The 19462-nt window shown below is 35.9% G+C and overlaps 1 protein-coding gene across 42 annotated transcripts in view; it reads right to left on the bottom strand.

Moving 5' to 3' along the window:
* LRRC4C (leucine rich repeat containing 4C) overlaps positions 1 to 19462 on the bottom strand; it is a 1379884-nt gene that overhangs the window by 201770 nt on the left and 1158652 nt on the right. For all 42 annotated transcript variants that reach the window (XR_013523383.1, XM_035264275.3, XM_054240777.2 and 39 more), the window contains one exon: positions 11352 to 11445. The gene's annotated coding sequence lies outside the window, so the exon portion shown is untranslated. The remainder of the gene's footprint in view (positions 1 to 11351; positions 11446 to 19462) is intronic.

A 19462-nucleotide genomic window follows, 5' to 3' on the forward strand; every position in this document is an offset into this window, starting at 1 on the left:
CAAACAGCAGCCTGGCTGAAACTGAGGCAGCCCAGCATTACCTCCACAGGCAGACAATGGACAGACTGTCACCAGTGGCACACTGACACCTAAACTAAAAAAAAAGCCTCATAAAGGAGAAATAACCTCAACTTTAACAGAAAGGACATCCACTCAGAGATCCCACACAAAATCACCAACTTCAAAGATCAGATAGATAAATCCATGAAGATGGGAAGAAACCAGTGCAAAAGGATGAAAACATCCAAGTCCAGAACGCCTCTCCTCCCCAGAGGGATCACAACGTCTCACCAGCAAGGGAACAAAGCAGGTCAGAGAATGATTTTGACGAGCTGACAGAAGCAGGCTTCAGATGATGGGTAATACCAAACTCTGAGCTAAAAAAACATGTTCTAACCCAATGCAAAGAAACTAAGAATGTTGAAAAAAGATTAGACAAATACTAACTAGAATAACCAGCCTAGAGAATAACATAAATGACTTGATGGAGCTGCAAAACACATCAAGAGAACTTTGGGAAGCATACACAAGTTTCAATAGCTGAATTGATCAAGCAGAAGAAAGGATATAAGAGATTGAAGATCAACACAATGAAATAAAAAGAGAAGGCAAGAAAAGAGAAAAAAGAATGAAAAGAAATGAACAAAGCCTCCAAGAAATATGGGATTATGTGGAAAGACCTAATCTACACTTGATTGTACCTGAAGAGGACGGGGAAAATGAATCCAAGCTGGAAAATAAACTTCAGGATACTATCCAGGAGAACTTCCCCAACCTAGCAAAGCAGGCCAACATTCAAATACAGGAACTACAAAGACCACCACAAAGATACTCCTCAAGAAGGGCAACCCCAAGGCACATAATCCTCAGATTCACCAGGGTTGAAATGAGGGAAAAAATGCTCAGGGCAGCCAGAGTGAAAGATTGGGTCACCCACAAAAGGAAGCCTATCAGACTCACAGTGGATCTCTCAGCAGAAACCCTACAAGCCAATATTCAACGTCCTTAAAGAAAAGAACTTTCAAACCAGAATTTTATATCCAGCCAAATTTAGCTTCACAAGTGGAAGAGAAATAAAATCCTTTATGGACAAGCAATTACTGAGAGATTTTGTTGCCACCAGACCTACCTTATAAGAGCTCCTGAAGGAAGCAATAAACACACACAAAAAATCCAGTACCAGCCATTGCAAAAATGAACCAAATGGTAAAGACCAACAATGCAATGAAGAAACTGCATGACCAACGGGCAAAACAAACAAACAGCAAAAAAATGGCAGGATCAAATTCATACATAACAATATTGACATTAAATGTAAATGATGTAAATGCCCCAATCAAAAGACACAGACTGGCAAACTGGGTAAAAAGTCAAGACCTGTCAGCGTGCTGTACTCAGGAGACCCATCTCACATGCAAAGACACACATAGACTCAAAATAAAGGAATGGAAAAATATCTACCAAGCAAACAGAGCAAAAAAAGCAGGAATTGCAATCCTAGTCTCTGATAAAATGGACTTTAAACCAACAAAGATCAAAAGAGACAAAGAGGGGCATTACATAATGGTGAAAGGATCAATACAACAAGAAGGCTAACTATCCTAAATATATATGCACCCAGTACAGGAGCACCCAGATACATAAAGCAAGTCTTAATGACCTACAAAGAGACTTAGACTCCTGCACAATAATAATGGGAGACTTTAACACTCCACTGTCAATATTAGACAGATCAACAAGACAGAAAATCAACAAGGATATCCAGGATTTGAATGCAGAACTGGAACAAGTGGACCTAATAGACAGCTACAGAACTCTCCGCCCCAAAGCCACAGAATATACATTCTTCTCAGCACCACATCATACTTACTCTAAAATTGATCACTTAATTGGAAGTGCATCACTCCTTAGCAAATGCAAAAGAATGGAAATTCTAACAAACAGTTTCTCAGACCACAGTGCAATCAAATTAGATCTCAGGATTAAGAAACTAACTCAAAACTGCAAACTTCATGGGAACTGAACAACTGGCTCCTGAATGTCAACTGGATAAACAATGAAATGTAGGCAGAAATAAACATGTTTTTTGAGACAAATGAGATCAAGAACACAATGTGGCAGAATCTTTGGGACACATTCAAAGCAGTGTCTAGAGGGAAATTTATAGCAATAAATGCCCACACAAGAACTGAGAAAACATTAAAATTGAAATTGACACCCTATCAACACACTCTAAAGCTAGCAGAAGACAAGAAATAATCAAGATCAGAGCAGAAATGAAGGAGATAGAGACACAAAAAATCCTTCAAAAAAATCAATACATCCAGAAGCTGGTTTTTTGAAAAGATCAACAAAATAGACAGACCACTGGCCAGATTAATAAAAAATAAAAGAGAGAAGAATCAAATAAATGCAATAAAAAACAATAAAGAAGATATCACTACTGATCCCACAGAAATACAAACTACCATCAGAGATTACTATGAACAACTCTATTCACATATACCAGTAAACCTGGAAGAAATGGACAAGGTCATGGACACTTGCACCCTCTCAAGCCTAAACCAGGAAGAAGTTGAAACCCTGAATAGACCAATAACAAGGACTGAGGCAGCAATTAATAGCCTACCAAACAAAAAAAGCCCAGGTCCAGACAGGTTTATAGCCAAATTCTACCAGATGTACAAAGAGGAGCTGGTACTATTCCTTCTAAAATGATTCCAAACAGTACAAAAAGAGGGAATCCTCCCCATTTCATTTTATGAGACCAATATCATCCTGACACCAAAACCTGGAAGAGACTCAACAAAGAAAACTTCAGGCCAATATCCATGATGACCACAGATGCAAAATCTTCAATAAAATACTGGCAGACTGATTGCAATAGCACATCAAAAAGCTTATCCATCATGATCAAGTATGCTTCATCCCAGTGATGCAAGGCTGGTTCAATTTACACAAGCCTATAAACATAATCCATCACATAAATAGAGCCAAAGACAAAAACCACATGATTATCTCAATAGATGCAGAGAAGGCCTTCAACAAAAATTCAACAGTCCTTAATGCTAAAAGCTCTCAATAAACAAGGTATTTATGGAATGTATCACAAAATAATAAAAGTTATTTATGATAAACCCATTGTCAATATCTTACTGAATGGGCTAAAACTGGAAGCATTCCCTTTGAAGTCTGGCACTAGACAAGGATGCCCTCCCTCTCCACTCTTATTCAATATAGTATTAGCCAGAAGTTTTAGCCAGAGCAATCAGCATGAAAAAGAAATAAAAGGTATTCAATTAGGGAAGGAGGAAGTCAAATTGTCTCTATTTGCAGATGACATGATTGTATATTTAGAAGACCCCATCATCTCAGCCCACACTCTCCTTAAGCTGATAAGCAACTTCAGTGAAGTCTCAGGATACAAAATCAATGTGTGGAAATCATAAGCATTCCTATACACCAATAACAGACAGAGAGCCAAATCAAGAGCAAACTCCCATTCACAACTGCTACAAAAAGAATAAAATGCCTAGGAATACAACTAACAAAGGAGGTAAAGGACCTCCTCAAGGAGAACTACAAACCACTGCTCAAGGAAATAAGAGAAGACACAAACAGATGGAAAAACAATCCACACTCATGGTTAGGAAGAATCAATATCATGCAAATGTCCATACTGCCCAAAGTAATTTACGGATTCAATGCTACCCCTATTAAACTACCAATGTCCTTCTTCAGAGAACTCTAAAACAACATTTTAAACTGTATATGGAACCAAAAAAGAGCCTGCATAGCCAAAATAATCCTAAGCAAAAAGAATAAAGCTGGAAGCATCATGCTGCTGGATTTCAAAGTATACTACAAAGCAACAATAATCAAAACAGCATGGTACTGTTACCAAAACAGAGATATACACCAATGGAACACAACAGAGGCCTCGGGAGCAATACCGCACATCTACAACCATCTAAATCTTTTACAAACCTGACAAAAATGCAATGTGGAAAGGATCCCCTGTTTAATAAATGGTGTTGGGAAAATTGGTTAGCAACGTGCAGAAAGCAGAAACTGGACCCCTTCTTGATACCTTACACTAAAAATAAATCCAGATGGATTAAGGACTTAAACATAAGACCTAACACCATAAAAACCCTAGAATAAAACCTAGGCAAAACCATCTAGGACATAGGCATAGGCAAGTACTTCATGACTAAAGCACCAAAAGCAATGGCTACAAAAGCCAAAATAGACAAATGGGATCTAATTAAACATCAGAGCTTTGCTTCTGTACAGCAAAAAAAAAACAATCATTAGAGTGAACTGGCAACGAACAGAATGGGAAAACATTTTTGCAATCTACACATCTGACAAAGGGCTAATATCCAGAATCTACAAAGAACTAAAACAGATATACAAGAAAAAACAAACCAACCCATCTAAAAGTAGGCAAAGGATATGAACAGACACTTTTCAAAAGAAGACATATATGAAGCCAACAAATATATGAAAAAAATGCTCATCATCACTGTAATTAGAGAAATGCAAATCAAAACCTCTTTGAGATACTATCTCATGCCTGTTAGAATGGCGATCATTAAAAAATGTGGAGACAACAGATGCTGGAGAGGATGTGAAGAAATAGGAACATTTTTACACTGTTGGTGGGAGTGTAAATTAGTTCAACCATTGTGGAAGACAGTGTGGCGATTCCTCAAGGATCTATAAATAGAAATTCCATTTGACCCTGCAGTCCCATTACTGTGTATACACTCAAAGGACTATAAATTATTCTATTATAAGGACACATGCACACGTATGTTCCTTGCAGCACTGTATACAATAGCAAAGACCTGGAACCAACCCAAATGCCCATCAATGATAGACTGAACAAAGAAAATGTGGCACATATACACCATGGAATACTATGCAGCCATAAAAAACGATGAGTTCATGTCCTTTGTAGGGACATGGATGAACCTGGAAATGATCATTCTCAGAAAACTGACACAAGAACAAAAAATCAAACACCCCATGTTCTCACTCATAGGCAGGTGTTGAACAATGAGAACACCTCAACACAGAGAGGGGAGCATAACACAGTGGGGTCCGTTGCAGGTGTGGCACCTAGGTGAGGGACAGTGGGAGGGATAACGTGGGAAGAAATGTTAGGTCTAGGTGATGGAGTCAGCAAACCACCTTGCCATGAATTTACCTATGCAATAATCTTGCATGATGTGCACATGTATCCCAGAATCTAAAGTACAATTAAAAAAAAGGAAATGTAAATGAGTAAAACCACTATGAATAAAAGTATGAACATTCCTCAAAAAACTACAAATAGAACTACATGATTCAGCAATCACATTACTGAGCATTTATCCAAAGTAGAGGAAATCAGCATGAGGAAGAGATATCTACATCCCCTTGATTATTGCATCACTATGAGCAATAGCCAAGGAATGGATGCAACCCAGGTGTCCACAAACAGATGAATGAAGAAAACATGGTTTATGTACATGATAGAATACTATTTGGCCATAAAAAAGAATGAAATTCTGTAATTCACAGCATTATCGATGAAACTGGAGGACAATATGTTAAGTGAAACAAGCCAGGAATAGAAAGTTAAATACCACATTTTCTCACTCATATGTAGAAGCTAAAAAAAAGTTGATCTCATAATTGTAAAAAGCAGAACAGAAGATACTAGAGTGTGGGAAGTATAGGGGAAAGGGAGATGGGGAGAGATTGGTTAAAAGATACAAAATTACAGCCAGAGAGGAGAAATAATTCCTTTTGTCTTTACCACCATCCAACAACTGTAGTTAACAAAAATATACTATACACAAAGAAATAATAAAGATTTGAGATGATGAATATGCTAATCAATATATATTATGTGTATTGCAACATCACTATGTACTCCCCAAATATGTACAATTATTATTTAAGTTAAAAAATAAGAAGAAAACAAAATACTGCATAGATAGGAAAACAATAACAAAATTTAAAAACCCAATATGGATTATAAAGGATGTGTGTATGTGTGTGTGTGTGTGTGTGTGTGTGTGTGTGTGTGTTTTAGAGAAGGAAGGGGTCATTTTTTATCCTTTAAATAGCTTTTGCTTGGTTTGTAATTTATTTTATTCTCCTAGTTTATGTATCTACATGTCTATTCCTTGTTTTAAAAGACAGAAAATGTTACCCCCATATAATACTATTATTTAGATATTCCTCTACATATATAAATGCATAATATATGTAATATATAAAATGATTGATGTCACATTTACAGAATTTCTTATAATCAGAAATTTAAAATTACTATCAGGAATATATTCCCATATCTATACATTCAGAGCAGCAGCAGCATTGTGAGTGACTGCATAGTGTTTCATTATATCAAACCACATAACACACTCTTTAGTTTTTAAAGTTGTTTCCAATATATTGCAACTGCTTATAATACTCTAATGATCATGCCTGTACATATATCTTCATTTGTCCACTGATTTATTTACAATCTTAGAAAAGGAAGTGGCACATTTTAAAGACTTTTGAATCACATGCCATATAGGTCTCTGAAAGGGTTATACTAAATTATACTCTGAACAGCAGTTTATAAAAACGCTTTTTCTCTAAACTCTTAACACTAGAGTATGTTTTAACTTAGTTTAAAATTTAAAGAGCAATGAGGAGGCATCCCATAGAGCTTACAGTCTCCCTGAGGAGTATGGCTACATCAGATTTATGGTGTACAGATTTGTTAACCAGGACAGAATAATGGGAATGTGGGCACGTTTGTTCTATTACCAAGAACTCTATGAATTAGATCTAATAATTATTTTAGCCAGTACCACTATAGCCACATTTCAGAGACAACCCAAACTGGAAAAAGTCTATGTATTTTTTTATCAAAAAAATTGCCACAGATGTGATAATAGTAAATCTTCTTTCAGTTCTCTTTAGATTGGAGACAATAATATTGTTTCACTTGAAATTATGGCAACTCGTTATAGACACTGGGGGAGTCCAATTTATAGATATGTTTCAGAAATAAGTAGAACTCTATTTGTTGCCAAATAAAAATGTCAATCATAAAGTAACAGCCACCATAAGTTACTCATGTAGATGTCTACTTTTTGTGAATGAATCAGAAGTATGATAAGGCTATTTGGAACTTTACTTGTTCCAACCTATTGCTCTGTCTAGTCTGTTAATGACCTTTTGGAAGAAAATAATTCTCAGTCCCTCTACTAGCAAAAGGAAGACATCAGTAGGGATATGGACAAATCCTATTAGCATAAATTCAGATAGGACAAAAATCTGCATGACAATGCTTACAGGCAACAGAAAATGAAAAGTTATGACAGTTAATCAAATGAATCGTTGTATTTTCTGGACATAGGAGTAGGCAAAGACTTCATGACCAAAACACCAAAAGCATTGGCAACAAAAGCCAAAATAGACAAATGGGACCTAATCAAACTGCACAGCTTCTGCACGGCAAAAGAAACAGTCACTAGAGTATTTTCTGATCTTCTTTAGGAGTTTAATAAATTTTCACAAAGCGTTCTTGAAAAATTTCTCTGAATATCCAAACATCCTATAGAACTTGTTATGCATTTATTTATCATATGCATTACTGTAAATATCATTAGAAGCTTCATAAATCTCTTGGAAAAATTCAATTTAGAATGCTTTCACTACGACATGATTTGATTATGCTGTCATTTATTGGTGCCAGAAAACCAGATAGCCTTGAACTTCTGAGATAAACTCTTTAGGATAGACCTATTGGGGATCTGTATAGCTTTCTCTTAAGTTACCAGGTTTTTTTTTTCAAAAAATTAGTTTCCTAATATGCTAAAGAAAAGACATTATAAAGGCTGTGGGAATATGGAGAAAAGAGAGAAAATTGGGATTTATTCATTCTAAATTTGATGAGCAAATGTATATATTGGAAAATAATCTCTTACATTCAAAATGAATCTAACCATTTAATCATTTATTCATCTAACATTTACTAAAAATCAATGATGCAAACACCTTTGATTGAACTTAAACTGGGGAAATTCTGGGTCTTCAGTTAAGACCCTAAATTAGCATTTGTATTTGTTTTTTTAAGAGCAGGACAACCTACTGACTTAGGACCACTCTATCCCTTATTAAAGATTGTTGTTTTACAAAAGATTCTTGGATTTGGCTCATTCACATCAGTCCTAGTCGTTCCATTTCCTTATTGTTCCTCATTCTTATTTCAGCACAGTATTTTAATTTTCCAGGGCTAGGAGATTTCCCTTTGCATAATGGGTTGTATTTTCCCCAGGATCTAAGTATAACTTAGTATCCAGACTGAAATGTTAGCAGAAGGATGCTCTAGTTTGAAATTCTAGAGCTGACAGTAGATTACATATCTGTCCTATTTTTCACCAATCCATCCTTCCTGACAATTGTAGCCATGCAGGCAAGCTCCTTAATGCATGCATTTTTTATTATACTTCCTGAAACCCATGCCCTTTTATGTCTTTTATCTAGATACTGAAACGTCTCTCTGCATATCCCTTGGTCCACCCTACATGTTTCTTTTCTGAGATCACCTTCTCAATTACTATATGAATTTTACTTTTTTAATGGTTTTCTTAGTTCAAGCATGGTTTTTGCCACTCATTACCAAGTTACAACACTATGCTATTTTTTTTTTTGTTTAAAGGTACGTAGCAGTTTATCTTAAATCTAAAGTATTCCTTTTCCATACTTGAAGGGGAAAGATATGAGAAACCAGGCTCCTCTTTTAAATAGCAGGAGTCCACATCTTCTGCAGTAGCAGCAACCTGGTAGCAAGGAGCAGTCTCTTCCTTTCAAAATGAACACAGGCATCATCAGGACCTTTATATATTTAACAATGCATTTAGGCTTACATATTAGATTAGCTTTGAGAAGATAAGTTTTGAGTGTCAAATATTGATCAGTCTAGTAGACCTTTGTATTCTTGAAGGACACCTGAGAACATTGATAATAGTCAATTTTCCAAATGTCACTATACTCATTAAAGTTATCACAAAGTAATAATATCAAGTAGAGATATCACCTTCCAGATAGTAGCCCCATTTTATTTTCAATGACTAATTATTCCTCGTGATTTGTATTTATAGTGGTGTGGTCAATCTGCATGCTTGTTCTTTCTCTGTAGAAGCCACAATGGTCAATTCATAATGATAATTATTATTATTTTGCCTTTACTGCTCCAGCCTAGTCAAGAGGACAATCCATCAAAATTTGATGAAATCAAATGATCAACATAAACCAAGATTGTTTTTAAATGACCTTCAATCTTAGATGATGAAACACAGATATGAAAGGAGCAGGGTTCATTCATTACAGAGGCAGCATCTAATAGAGAACATTAAGTCCGTTCTGCAAACTTCTACAGATACTTGGCTTGGTTCATAGTTTTGCACCAAGTCTATTATTTTACTTTCTTCAAGCTTATGATTCATTTTTTATATTTTCAATACATCATATTTCCTTGGTTTCATTTTTACCAATAAATAAATCCAAGTACACAGGTTGTTTATTAAATAATAGTTTCAAATATCTGTTGAGACATATACACTGAGGAGTTAGCTAAGTTCATTTACTACCCAACTGTTCCCTCCACCTGCTCTATTCAGAATAACAGTATGCCTCAAAAATGGAAAATTACCCTCTGTAGTAGGTTTTTTTTAAAAAAAAAGTAAGCAAAAACATAAATGGTAGTGGTCTACTATCTAGTCATGATCTGCTCTATGATAGCACAGACAACATGTCAACTGTGCTTCTGAAAATACCTGAATTCTAATAGGAAGTTGGGAAAAATCTTGCCTAGAATATTTCTTCTTAAACACAGAAAATCTCAGTACTGCATCTGCCTCCATTATCTAGGAGAAGTTACCTTATGTGTTGCTAGATTAAGAAAATCCTGATGCAATCTCTAAAAGAGCCTTCTTCCTTTTTGGTAGGTCTCTCCGATTCTTCAATGGTAACAGAAAAAAAAAATACTCATTCTCCATTTCTATTTTTTTCCTTCCCTGTGAAGATAAGTCCATTATAGCAGCTCCACAGGCCTCTCTTTATCCCCTTTCCTCTCTCTTCTTCTTGGTCAGTGGAGTTGCATATTTGATTGGTGAACCTCAAAGCAAGATTTTGTCAATTACAGTTTAACCCACTCTCTTCCCCTTCATGTTCACAGTGGGCTCCCTGCAGGAAGATATACTCAGGTGTGCTACTCCACACTAGAAATTTCACAGGGTAAGAGAAATGCAAATCAAAACTACATTGAGATACCATCTCACGCCAGTTAGAATGGCATCATTAAAAAATCTGGAGACAACAGATGCTGGAGAGGATGTGGAGAAATAGGAACACTTTTACACTGTTGGTGGGAGTGTAAATTAGTTCAACCATTGTGGAAGACAGTGTGGCAATTCCTCAAGGACCTAGAAATAGAAATTCCATTTGACCCAGCAATCCCATTACTGGGTATATATCCAAAGTATTACAAATCATTCTATTATAAGGACACATGCACAGGCATGATCACTGCGGCACTGTTTACAATAGCAAAGACTTGGAACCAACCCAAATGCCCATCAATAGACTGGACATGGAAAATGTGGCACATATACACCATGGAATACTATGTGTCCATAAAAAATGATGAGTTCATGTCTTTGTAGGGACATGGATGAACCTGAAAACCATCATTCTCAGCAAACTGACACAAGAACAGAAAATCAAACACCTCACGTTCTCATCCATAGGCGGGTGTTGAACAATGAGAACACATGGACACAGGGAGGGAATCATCACACACTGGGGTCTGTAGGGTGGAAATAGGGGAGGGACAATGGTGGTTGGGGAGTTGGGGAAGGATAATATGGGGAGAAATGCCAGATATAGGTGATGGGGAGGAAGGCAGCAACCCACACTGCCATGTGTGAACCTTTGCAACAATCTCACATGTTCTTCACATGTACCCCCAAACCTAAAATGCAATAAAAATAAAAATAAAAATTAAAAAAAAATTCACAGGGCAGGTTGCCATGTTGGGAGAACCTGGAGTTGCCAAGCACTTCTTGGGCCTGGATGGGTAAATCTATCTAATGCTGGAGTTAAATGTTAGGAAGCTCATTTTTGCCACACACACTGAAATGTTAGCCCCAAATATTAACTGCATCATTAATAAAAGCAATGTCTGGTTTTCTATTTGTTTATTTTTTTTAACTGAGTGAACCTCACTTTGTTCTGAACTAGAGCAGCAAGAACAGAAGCCCCTCAAGAATAGATTAGTGGTATTTGAAACTTACCTTAGCAAAATTTTTCCAACAGGTGTTGATCTTACTGAGAAAACCCAAAGAAGTTTAATTAGCGCTCCAGATTTCTGCATATACTCCTTTATACCTGCAGGATGATAACATAAATATCATATTTTAAAATCATGCTATACTAATGAAAACAAATTTAAGGTTAGACATTCCTGCTGGTTACATTCCCTCAATATAATTTAGTAATTTAAAATCACAAAATGTTGGCCAGGCATGGTGGCTCATGCCTGTAATCTTAGCATATTGGGAGGCCAAGGCAGGTGGATCACAAGGTCAGGAGTTTGAGACCAGCCTGGCCAATATGGTGAAACCCCATCTCTACTAAAATTACAAAAATTAGTCGAGTGTGTTGGTGTGCGCCTGTAATCTCAGCTACTTGGGAGGCTGAGGCAGGAGAATCACTTGAACCTGGGAAGTGGAGGTTGCAGTGAGCCGAGGTTGCACCACTGCATTCTAGCTTGGGCAACAGAGCAAGACTCCGCCTCAAAAAAAAAAAAAAAAAATCACAGAATGTCTTTCATAGGTTTGTGTGTCATATGAGTAACGAATCAAGACATTGGTAAACTGTAGCAAATATGTATATGTATATATGTATATGTATTATATATATATACAGTATATAAATATGTACATATATATCTATTGGATTTAGTTTATCCAACTCTAGATTTATTAGTCTTTCATTTTTTTTGTTAATTTTCATTGCATTTTATTATTGAAATGTGTTATATGAATTTCACTAGGGAAGATTTTTATCCAAAAACCGTTTTTTGTACATAAATTTAAAAGGCCTCCTGCTCTTACTTCTTCCCTCTGGCCATGAGCTAAAAACAATACAGATAATTATCAGTTTATTTCAACTCTAATAGTTGAAACTGACATTAAAGAACTAGAAGATATACACTGTAATTTACGGATTTCTCAGTTTGATATAGCATCAAATAATATAAGTAAATATAGACATTGGATTGAGAATTAGAACTTGATTCAGTCCATAACCCTACCATAATTAGCCAGACAATTTTGGGCAAGAATCCAAAACTTACTGAGTCTTAATTGCTCCACATGTAAAACAAAAAGCTTTGTACAAAATTGCCACTAAGGCCCCTTACATCTTTCAAATTCAGAGATAATTTTTTTTCTAAGGATATGTTTTGATATAGGGAGAAAGATTTTATGGAAGCAAAACTCTCATGCTTAAAGCCTGAATTTGTATAAACTTATGTATACCAATCATTAGCTTCTCTCTCTGCTGAACATGAGTTATTTATAGGTAAGTAATACAAAGGTGATTGTAATCAATGAATTTGAGATTTATGTATTATTAGAAAAAAATTATCTACCTGATGGAGGTTAGTACAATTTTATTTTTAATTCAGAATATTAATAACCCCTTGGAGCCTAATAAGCAGTAGGTCAACTGTCCATCTTTCAGCTATCCTGATGTTAAGAAGTTGAAATTCTGAAGGGACTGGGGAAACCACCGACAACGTGTAAGATAGTTTACAGAATTTAGCATGATACCATGATTTTTTTCCCCCTCACATGTCTTCGAAGGAAAAAGGTATTTTTGGTTGAAATATTCATATTTAATTGGTGTTCATATGTTTTTGTCTTGCGAAAACAATACATTTCCTAAAACTGAAGGCTGAGTGATAGCTGTAATTACTACTTGCAAAGATAATTTTAAAACTGGCATATCAAATTTGTTTGCTACTATTATTAGAATAAAGGAAACTAATTTAAGCTTGCATTATACTTCTAATGCACTGGACTAATGCATTAGTTTACAAATTAAGCTTCATAATTTCTGTATAAAAATTTGGATTATAATTCTCATTTTACAGATTAAGAAACAGAGGTAAGAATGTTTAAATCAGTAAAACATCTTAGTTTAACCCAGAAAAAGATAAGTGGCAGAACTGGCAAGTATATTTAATTTCCAAGCCTATAGTTTTTCTTACTATGAACTATGCTATGTATCCTAGCACTACAAAACTTGATGGTTACTCCTGGGCCAGAACATATTCAACTTAAGTAGATTCTATCAGACCTATTGTGCCTTAGCCTCTGAATGCCTCAGTTAATATTCATCTTTTCATATCTGAAGGCTTTGTCTAATTTCTCAGGAATCTGATTTTTGCATTCCATTTCAATTATATGTTCAGGGGGACAAAATGATCCCTCTTCCATATTTTAGCCTGAGCTTTCTGCTTGGTATTTAACAAGTTTCGAATAAATTTTTTTATACCAGAATTCTTAGTACAGAGAACTGAGTTAGGTGGGGCTGTCTGCAGGAACAAAAAGCATCAGATAAGAAGTACTATGACAGGTGGTTGTGAAGAGAACAAGGCAGGGGTTTGTTGATTAGAACAAAGTGAATCATATTATACAGATTCATTCAATGTGGGGCTGGAAGGGACTCACCAATCAATTAGCTACATATTATTATACTGCACAGGCGAAGAGAATAAGATACAATATGCTCATAAACAAGAAAGCAGGTTTTAGGATTTCATTCATCTACCCAGCTTCTCAATGACAGCATTGAAACCTCAATTGTATGTTTATATTGCATGTTTTTAAAAATAAATTCACTTTTTTTTTTTTTTTTTTTGAGACAGAGTCTCGATCTGTCACCCAGGCTGAAGGGCGATCTCAGCTCACTGCAACCTCCGCCTGCTGGATTCAAGGGATTCTCCTGCCTCAACCTCTGAAGTAGCTGGAATTACAGGAACATGCCACCATGCCTGGTTAATTTTTGTATTTTTAGTAGAGACAGGGTTTCACCATGTTGGCCAGGCTGGTCTTGAACTCCTGACCTCAGGTGATCCACCTGCCTCAGCTTCTCAAAGTGCTCAGATTACAGGTGTGAGCCACCACACTCAGCCAAGAAATTCTCTTCTCTAGGCTTCAGTTTGTCTATCACATTGTGCAGTTTAAGACTCAGGGAGCTTAAGTTATAGAAGACCTTGGAGTCAGACCAACCTGAGGTCAGCAGCACCACTTCCTGGTTGCAGAACTTTTAGAAAAGTGGCTTAATCTTTCTACAGGTCAATGTTCTAATTTATGAAACAGGATAATGAGAGGTCCATCCTTTCTATACTGCTTTGGGATTAAATGAGGACATTTCTAGAGAGTACTTTGCATCAGGATCTGTCCCAGAGTAAGCATATACAAAGATGTACAGGTATTGACAATACCTGGATGCTGATAGCATCCCCACCATCATTATAATTTATTTTATGTGGGACTAACATAATGGAATATCTTTTGTAAATTATATTTTCCCTTTAAATGAAGATATATAAATCTCAATAAAAAGAGATTATGGCTGAAGTACTAGCAAAAGACACTCAAGTCAGCATTGACATGGTAACTTTATTTTACTCACCAGTGAAATGAAAAAGACACAAATCTCTATACATATTTAAAATTAAATATTCAATACACTAAAATAACAGACTTGGAAATGGCTCTTTTTGCTCAGAATGACCTAAAGTAATTGCACTCAAAGGCAGAAATTCTCATAGCTTCTCATAGCTAAACCTTGTAACTAAAACAAATGATTTTACATGACAAAAAAGGAGAAAGTTCACTTTTTTTTAATTATCATAAGTTAATGTGAAGAAATGTCCATTTGGACTCTGCTGTTAGCTCAGTTATGCAATATTCATATAAAAATAGTTCCAAATCAATACAACATGTTTTAAATTTACATTAACATTTAAATTAATGAGAAGCTCAATGTGAATTATGGCACGTTAGATGTTTAGGACGACGTCCCTTATTGCCAACTTGGAACAGAGTCTATTGACTCACCTTCATAGTTTCATAAACAACTTCCAGACTTTATGAGTTTTCAGTGCCAGAGGATTTTCAGACTGATGAAGGGGCCATATTGACATCACCAGGGAATGATGTTGGTCCTATCCACTAAAGTTATAAAATGCAGCTAGTAAGTGAGTATACCTCTGAAGGGCAGTTTGCCAGATTATTCTCACATCTGGGGTTGCTTTAGAATTAGAGCTTATTCCTTTTTTTCTCCTATTTTTCATCGCATATTTCTAGAGAACCTATTCTGGACAGAACACTGTGCTAAAAATAACACAAATCCTTCTTCAAGAAATCCACATTCTATTGAATGAGGTAGTAATTTATATAAACAGTTATAGAATCATATGACATATTCTGTGATAAAACAATTTATGAATTGGGTGCTATCAGAGGTACCTAGATAAGACTGAGGTGAAGGACAACTTTCTGAAGAAATGAGGCTTCAAAGCCAAGTAGGCATTCGTTAATTAAGGAAGTGCAGAAGATCTCACTAGTCAGAGGGAAGATCACATAAAACAGCCAGACACCTTCCCTTCAATAAACAAGAAATTCACAATGATTAGTGTGAGAGTTGGCAAGTATGTGTGTGGAAGTTTATGTGTGTTTGTTTAGTGTGTAGGTACACATGCTCACATAGAAGTGTGAATATAACAAATTAATATCTATGATTAGAAAGATAAATTAATGAGCTTTCTCATATGTCATAATAAGGAATTTGGACATGATCCTTAAAATTATGCAGATGCATAAGTTCTGATGGATTTTAAGTAAGCTTGATTTAAAAAGTATCACTCTGGCAATAACATAGAGAACAGATGAAAGATGAGAGGTTTTTTTCCACAAAGGTCAACAGTTTTTTGTCAGATGTCAAAAGAGGCCTTAGTAAATCCACGCTTGAATTCATATGATGTCAGATGCAAGACACAGTGGAGAATGTCAGAGAAACTTAGCAATTCCAAATCTCATTGCTTTCCTTTTGACTGCGAAGTGAAATGGGCAACGAGAGACTAGAATTAGGAGTGCTGTACCTGAGTTCTGTCACCCTCACTCATTTGTGAAAAACAATAAATTGATCACCAGCTATGCACCAGGGACAGTATTGGATCCTGTGACAGAGTAATGAACAGGCTAGGCAAGGTCCTGGCTCTCAAGATATATATGTATTTTCTTGAAAGCATGAGAAAGAACAATTCTTGAGAAACATTTCTTGATCCATGAGACAGAACAATTAAGTAAACAAAAGCATTTCTAGATTAGGGTAAAAATTATTGAGAAACAAACAAGGTGATGTGATAATAACAAGGATGGGGTCAGACAGGTTTGTTTAACTGAAAAGCGCAAGCTTTGGACTGGGGATTCAAATCCCTGCTCTGCCATTTCTCTGTTACACTGTATTGGCAAGATCTTGTGCCTCAAATTCTTCTTCTGTAAATTGAAGCTAAATATTTCACTTCATAGGCTTATTGTGAGGACTAAATGAGTTAATAAATACACAAAGATAAGCCCAGTACTTAGCAAATAGAAATGTTCCAACTTACTATTAGTATAGTTGTAGTTACTATTATTACTTTTAATATCACTCTGCTGTGAATAGATTGGCAATGGAAGGACTAGTTGAAAGGTGAAATTTGGGCTTAAACCTGAAGAATGAGAAAGAGCCAGACATGTGAAAAGCCTTAGAAAAGATATTCATGCATAACAAAGCCAACAACAGTGCAAATTTCTGAAGTGTCTTAATGTTAAAATGTCTTCAACTTATTAGAAACGATTTCAGTATTATTACATAAGTTTCAGCTGTTTTTACGGCTCCAGGAAAGGAAGGGCAACTTATCCAAATAAAGAATCCAGGCCAGGCATGGTAGCTCATGCTGTAACCTCAGCACTTTGGTAGTCCAGAGGAGGAGGGTAGCTTAAGCCAGGAGTTCAAAATCAGCCTGGCCTATGTAGTGAAACCCCATCTCTAAAAAAAATATAGCTGGATTTGGGAGTCACTTGGGAGGCTGAGTGGGGAGGGTCTTTAGAGCCAAGAAGATAGAGGCTGCAGGAAGCTTTGATGGTGCCACTGCTTTGCAGCCTGGGCAACAGAGCAAGGCTCTGTCTCAAAAGAAAAAAAAAAGGAAATCATATTTGCTAGTATAATATAAGAAAAATCATGTTTGAGAGGTAGCTAACACATATTTTTTCATTTATAATCAACACCAGGCAGCTAATGATCAAAGCTAATATCAGAAACTGTCATTTTCCAGCACACAAATGTGCCAATGATTGGCAGAAAACAAATGAGCCTTTATTAGTGAAATTAATGGTGTTAACATATATGGATTGACATACATATATTTGAGAAACTACTGATATTTAGATTAAGACCATTTAAGAATCTATTGAGGCCAGAGGCCTGTATCCTTAAGTTAGGGATGACACCCAAAGCTTCATTTGTAACTGGTTGTCTGTTTAGCTACGGGGAGAAGAACATTGATTGATCCAACTGCAAGGTTGGAATGCTGCCTGCTGAAAGATGGCATTTGGAAAACCTAAAAAAGACAAAAAGTGGAATTTTGTTGCACTTAGAATAGGCTGTAATTTTTGCATGCTTGCTCATTATTGAAAGCATGTTTGTCTAATACATCTTTGCGTTTACCAAAATTAAGACAGTATAACCTAGTACAGAGGACATAGCTAAGCCTCACCCAGAGGGCTCAGGGTTCTTTGGTGATTATTATTTACCAAAAATAAGTCTACATGCCTGTGTGTTGTGCAGGGCCAAAGAAGCTTAGACCAGTTTGCAGTACTTAAACTGTCCAAGGACAAATCAAAAACCCTTGCTTCTGGAGTATGATAAGAAAGACATTGCTAGAAATTGAAGTCAGACAGCTAGACAGGAATCAAACAGTGTAGGGACTTGCAGCTCCTGACAGCACTGTTGGATTTCATTCTCATTGCAATAGAATCTTCTAAGATGTAAGGGGAGAGAGCCATTGATCTGTTTTGGGTTTTTTAAAGATGATAATAACCAATGTGTAGAAAATGGATTGTAAAGGTATGATTGAGTGCAGGGAGGGAAATTTAGGAATGTTTCAGAAGTCCAGGAAAGAGTGATAAAGGTTTCAAACACAGCCATAGAAATGGACACAGAAAGGTAGATTGGTTTTGAAACGTATTTTAGAAGAAATTTTAATAGGATTTGCTTGTGGATTAGAAGTGAAAAATGGCACAAGAAAAGATTCAAGTTTAGGACTGCTGTTAAATCTTAATGCTGAATGTGGTTAGTTAAGGTGGTCTATGTTTGAGATTTGAGGTGCATTCTTATCAGTAACAGGAGCCTCTTGAAATAACAAAGAAAGAAGCGTAAGCCTCCTGCTGACTTCTCTGAGGAGCCATGCAGAAATCTGCCATTTTCAATGAAGGGTCCTCAACAGAGGCTGCCTCTGGATGAACACATGCCCTTTGGAGTCATGTGAGATGCCCTGTTCACATAGAGAGGCCATTTTTTTTCATAAATAAATAGGAATATTTAAATGGGAAATTTCAGTATTTCATATTTATTTCAAATTCAATGAGGCTTACTGTTCCCTTGTAGAAAATGAAGGACCAAGAAAAAGACCTCTATTATGATCTGCTCTCAGAAAGAAGTTGATATTCATCACACTCGATCTCACCCAAAAGGCCAAGAAGCGATATTCATCAAAAACTATGGAGCTTCAAAATAATCTTGGATTTGAGTTCAGTGTATGAACATGTTTTCATAGTCACTGATTTAGTCAGTCAGTCAGTCCATCTGCCAGTCTCTCAGTCAGCCATTTCCCTTAATAAATATTTACTATGAATTAGCTATGCACCGGGCCAGGTGTTGGTGATTAGTCTTTTACAACGTCTCTTCTGCCTGAACATTTTCTTGATTTTTAGTCTATTAAACACCAACACAAAATATCTCAAGCACGATTCTTAAAACTGATTTCACTACACTCTACATTGACTCTAGAACAATTTCAAAAATTAATAACAAAACAATAATAAAAACAGTAACAAAAAACAGTACAATAAAAAAACAAAAAATAATAAAGTTGATGACCTATAAACACTTTACATCCTTTAGAAAAACATTTCACTTATGCTTCCAAATTCTAATTGTTAATTTGCTTGATTTTTTTTTAAAGAAAGGAATTAATCATTATGGACAAATAATATTATGATCTTTATACATGTTAACAGATATGTAAAACAGATAATGACAGGGTTTGTAGACAGAAACTACTTAA

Source organism: Callithrix jacchus, chromosome 10, assembly GCF_049354715.1.
Source record: "Callithrix jacchus isolate 240 chromosome 10, calJac240_pri, whole genome shotgun sequence".
Taxonomy (NCBI): Eukaryota; Metazoa; Chordata; class Mammalia; order Primates; family Cebidae; genus Callithrix; species Callithrix jacchus.